Genomic DNA, 5,945 nt, shown 5'->3' with positions numbered 1-5,945 from the left:
AGGATGCGGAGGAAAAGGAACCCTCGTGCACTGCTGGTGGGAATGCAGACTGGTGCAGCCACTGTGGAGAACAGTATGAAGTTTCCTCAAAAAACTAAAAATGGAACTCCCATTTGACCCAGTAATCCCACTCCTAGGAATATATCCTGAGAAACTGGAAACACCAATTAGAAAGGATATATGCACCCCTATGTTCATAGCAGCACAATTTACAATAGCTAAGATTTGGAAACAGCCTAGGTGCCCGTCAGCAGATGACTGGATGAGAAAACTATGATACATCTACACAATGGAATACTACGCTGCCATAAAAAAGAAGGAATTCTTACCATTTGCAGCAACCTGGATGGAACTGGAGAACATTATGCTAAGTGAAATAAGCCAGTCAATGAAAGAAAAATACCACATGATCTCACTCATTTATGGATAATAAAGAACATTATAAACTGATGAACAAAAAGATAGATATAGAGTCAGTAAAGCATCAAACAGACTGTCAAATTACAGGGGGAAGGTTAGGGAGAGGTGGGGAGAAAAGAGATCAACCAAAGAACTTGTATGAATGCATATAAGCATAACCAATGGACGCAAAACTCTGGGGGGTGAGGGCAAGTATGGGAATGGGTTGGGGGGGGCAATGGTAAGATATGTACACATTATTACCTTCATAAAAAAATGAAAAAATTAAACCGCTTTATTACACCTTACACCAAACAGCTGTTGCTCTTAAAACCCCTCCTAAGTCCCCACCTTAGGTTCTGCCTTCACAGTTCATCCAGATTAGGTTGTCATTGGTCAGTTTCTATGCCAGTCAGCGTCAAAAGCTCCACCTCCTAGGCAGCCATTGACTCCTCACACTTTACCCAGATTTGGTTCTGATTGGTTGGTTTCTATGCCAGTCAGCATATCTGGGCTTATCAACAGGCCTGATCAGAGAGTCAGGGCTAATCAGCAGCCCCAGTGGAGGCCTGAGAGAAAGACAGGCGTGGCTGCTGGCCAGGCCCAGTGTGAGAGATGCAAGTGATGATCAACAGCTGCCACAGAGGCTATGGATCAGACCCTGCTTCTCTCCAGCCCTCTCTTTGAGCCTGATCTGCAGCCCCCTCAGCAGTCAGTGCTGGGTCTGGGCACCTGCAGAGGGCCATTCAGTGCTGGGTTGCCATGGCGACCCAGCACTGACTTCCAGTCTGTTGAGCCTTCTGTCATTTTGGATGTTATGGACCCTGGTTTTTTATTTATTAGGATTATACAACATAAGCTTTAAGGTAGAATTGCATTAGTAGAAATAAAGAGACATTTCATTTAAAAATGTATATTGGTTTGATATGATTCAAATCCACTTGTTTATGACAAAAATCAAGTCTTTAAGAACAGGATTGCTTGCCCTAGCTGGTTTTGCTCAGTGGCTAGAGCTTCAGCCTGAGGACTGACGGGTCCCAGGTTTGATTCTGGTCAAGGGCACATGCCTGGGTTATAGGCTTGATCCCCAGTAGGTCGCGTGCAGGAGGCAGCCAATCAATGATTCTCTCTCATCATTGATGTTCCTATCACTGTCCCTCTCCCTTCCTCTCTGAAATCAATAAAAATCTACTTAAAAAATAAAAGAATAAGATTGCTTTGCTATCAAAGCCAAGTAAGGTGTGTCATTTGTTGTCCCTGATGAAGTCTGAGCAGCTCAGTTGCTAAGTGACTTCACTGGGTTCTTATCAAATAAAATCCGTGGAGAAGCAACTACACCCACCATACATTTAGTCTATAAAGACCAGAAGTTGGGGAGGACAGAATGTTTCTGGGGTAGGAGACAGTGAGGGTAAGTAGCTGGGAGGCAGGGAAGACACAGGAATGCCCAGTGTCTGGAAGCACCGGAGGGTCTGGGATATGCAAATCTGCTGGGGGGCGGGGTTAGGCCCTTTGCTCTGAGAGGTCAGATCCAGAGGGAGGGCCAGGGTGCGGTTCCAGGGATCCCCTTCCTACGAGGCTCCTCCTCCTCCCTGTAACCCCCTAACTTGTCCATTTGGATTAAGGGGGTGGGAAGCAGGTACACAATGCCTCAGTGCTGGATCTCTCCCAGGGTGTTGGAGGGGTGTTTGTATTGGTTTATTTGATTCTTCTTACACATTGAAGGGGGTGGCAGGGGAGTGTCTGCCAGACATGGTTTCCTTCTGCTTGCTCGCCAGAGCTGCCCCACATGATGCCATTTCCCTTCCTTCCCTGCTGCCCCGAGCTAACTCACATGAGATCACCAGGGACGGAACTGGGGCCCCCATTGTGTTTCATGGAGATTGCATTCCATAGGAACCTGCCTGATCCACTGAGTCATTCACTGAGGGAAAGGCTCAATTTAAACAAAGCCGCCACTTAGATAGGTGCCAGCTGAGCAATTTGCAGAGGGTTTATCATCCCTTCTGGCTGTTTTCTTGGAAACCACAAACTCAAGCTAGCAGAGCAGGCAGCGTGGTGGGCCTGCGTGTGCCTCTGCCCGTGGCCACCTCTGCTGGGGGATTCCCCCGTGGCTGGGCAGGCAGCTTCCAGGCTGGGCAGCACAGTGGACCTGCCTGTGCCAGGTGGCCTCCAGGCCAGGCCGAGCAGGGGCTGCCTCCCACGGGGGTTGCCCCTCCCTCCCCCCCCCCCCCCCCCCCCCCCCCCCCCCCCCCCCCCCCGCTCCCAACCGGCTGGCCTTTGGGCTGAGCCAAGTGAGAGCCGCCTCTGCTGGGGGCCACCCTGGGTTGTGTGGAGGCCCATCTGGTGATAGCAGTCCCAGCCCACCAGCTCCTGCTGTGCATGCCTCCAGCTGACGGTTGTGACATCATGGCATCTGGGCTAATTTGCATACTCCTCTATTATTATATAGGATTTTTATACATGTTCCATAGTATTCCTATAATCAGGGATAATAAGAGAATAGCAAATTCATGTTAAATATTTTCTATAGGGAAGGAGATCTCTTCAATGTACTTAAACACCTAAACAAAGTCTGTAAAGGGCACTGAAGATTTTAGATGGTACTTCACAAACTTTTTAACAGTAAGAAAAGGATTATCTTATTCTTTCCATTGAAACTACATGCCTCTCCAGCTTGTTTGATAGTAATCATAGACACTATGTAAAGCAACCAATGTGCTGACATTCAAGTAAACTTTATTTGTGCACTTAATTATATGATCATATGGTTTTTATCCTGTATATATCCTTTCTGATTGGTGTTCCTAATTTCTTGGGATGTATGCCTAGAAGTGGGATCACTAGGTCAAATGGAGTTCCATTTTTAATTTTTTGAGGAAACTCCATACTGTTTTCCACAGTGGCTGCACCAGACGCATTTCCACAAACAGTGCAAAAGTTTCCCTTTTCTTCACATCCTTACCAGTACTTGTTGTGTTGGTTTTTGATACTAGCCATATCTGAGGTAATATGTGATTGTAGGTTTTAAAAAAATACATTTTTTTATTGATTTCAGAGAAAGGAAGAGAGAGGGAGAGTGTGAGAGAGAAACATCAATGATGAGGGAATCTTCAATCAACAGCCTCTTGCACACCCCCTACTGGGGATGGAGCAGAAACCTGGGGATGTGCCCTGATTGGAATAGAACTGTGACCTCCTGATTCAACACTCAAACACTGAGCAACACCAGCTGGGCTGATTGTAGTTTTTAGTCTCATAATTGGTGACCTTGAGCATGTTTTAATATGTACATTGGTTGTCTTTTTTGGAGAAGTGTCTATTCAGGTCATTTTCCATTTTTTAATTGGGTTGTTATTTTTCCTGATATTGAGTTGTATAAGTTGTATTTATAGTTTAGAAATTAACCCCTTATTGGATGTATCATTGATGTATATATTCTCCCATACAGTGGTTCTCTTTTAATTTTGTTGGTGGTTTCTTTTGCTGTGCAGAAGCTTTTCTACTTTTTGTAGTCCCATTTGTTTATCTTCTCTTTTTTATCTTCTCTGAGGGCAAAGGGGTTCCTTTGCCCTCAGAGACATAAAAATATTTCTATGAAAGATGTCTGAGACTTTACTGCCTGTGCTTTCTTCTAGGATTTTTATGGTTTCTCAACTTAAATTTGTCTTTTATCAATTTTGTGTTTATTCTTGTGTATGGTGTAAGTTGGTGGGCTAGTTTCACTTTTTTTTTTTTTTGCATGTATCTAATTTCCCCAACAGCATTTATTGAAGAGAATGTTTTTTCCTTCTTTGTATGCTCTTGCCTCTTTTGTCAAATATTAATTGGTCATAGAGACGTGATTGACTTCTTGGATCTCTGTTCTGTTCCATTGATCTATATGCCTGTTCTTATTCTAGTACAGGCTGTTTTGATTACAGTAGCTTTGTAGTATAATTGATATCTGGTATTGTGATCCCTCCAACTTTGTTCTTCTTTCTCAAGATTACTGGAGCTATTTGGTGTCTTTTTTAGATTCTATATAAAAATTTATTTTATTTTTAATTCTTTATTGTTGAAAGTATTACAACTTTTCCCCATTGACCTCTCCCTGCCCACTCTTGGCCCTCACCACCCCCACCCCCAACAACACAGGCCCTCATCCCGCTATGGTTTGTGCCCATTAGCTATGCTTATATGCATGCATACAAGTCCTTTGGTTCATCTCTTTTGTTTTAAAGAAATCTTTATTGTTGAAAGTATTTTATATGTCTCTTTCTTCTCCCCATTGCCCTCTTCTGCCCCCCTCATCCCCAAGCCTTCACCACCCACTGTCCGTGTCCTTGGGTTATACATATATGCATATGAGTTCATTAGTTGATCTCTTTCCCCTCTTCACCCATCCCTGCCTTGCCTCTAAGGTTGGACAGTCTGTTTAATATTTCTATGTTTCTGGATCTGTTTGTTCATCAGTTTGTGTTGTTCATTAGATTCCACATATGAGTGAGATCATGTGATACTTATCTTTCTGCAACTGTCTTATTTCACTTAGCATATTACTCTCCAGACGTATTCATGTTGTTGTAAATGGTAAGAGTTTATTCTTTTTCACGGACGCATGGTACTCATTGTGTAGATGTACAACAGTTCTTTAATCCACTAATCTGCTGATGGGCACTTAGGCTGTTTCCAAATCTTAACTATTGTACTAGAAAATTGCTCTACTATGAGCATAGGGATGTATATATCCTTTCTGATTAGTGTTTCTAATTTCTTGGGATATATTCCTAGAAGTGGAATGAGTGAGTCAATTGGAGTTCCATTTTTAGTTTTTTGAGGAAACTCCATATTGTCCTCCACAGTGGCTGCACCAGTCTGCATAGCCACCAGCAGTGTATGAGGGTTCCCTTTTCTCCACATCCTTATCATCTGTTGATTTGTTGATGTTAACCATCCTGACAGGTGTGAAGTGGTACCTCATCATTGTTTTGATTTGCATCTCTTGGATGATTAGTGATGTTGAGCATTTATTCATTTTATTGGCCTTTTGTAGGGGCACTTTTTAAAAATTAAATCTTTATTGTTCAGATTATTACAGTTGTTCCTCTTTTTTTCCCCCCATAGCTCCCCTCCACACAGTTCCCACCCCATCCTCTGCTCTTACCTCCCCCCACTGTCCTCATCCATAGGTGTATGATTTTTGTCCAGTCTCTTCCCGCACCCACCACATCCCATTCCCCCTGAGAATTGTCAGTCCACTCCCTTTCTATGCCCCTGATTCTATTATACCCACCAGTTTATTCTGTTCATCAGATTTTTTATTCACTTGATTTTTAGATTCACTTGATAGATATGCATTTGTTGTTCATAATTTTTATCTTTACCTTTTTCTTCTTCTTCCTCTTCTTAAAGAATACCCTTCAGCATTTCATATAATACCGGTTTGGCAGTGATGAACTTCTTTAGCTTTTGCTTATTTGTGAAGCTCTTTATCTCACCTTCAATTTTGAATGATAGCTTTGTTGGGTAGAGTAATCTTGGTTGTAGGTTCTTGCTATTCATCA

Source organism: Cnephaeus nilssonii (assembly GCF_951640355.1).
Source record: "Cnephaeus nilssonii genome assembly, chromosome: Y".
Taxonomy (NCBI): Eukaryota; Metazoa; Chordata; class Mammalia; order Chiroptera; family Vespertilionidae; genus Cnephaeus; species Cnephaeus nilssonii.
This window is presented reverse-complemented; position numbering follows the sequence as displayed.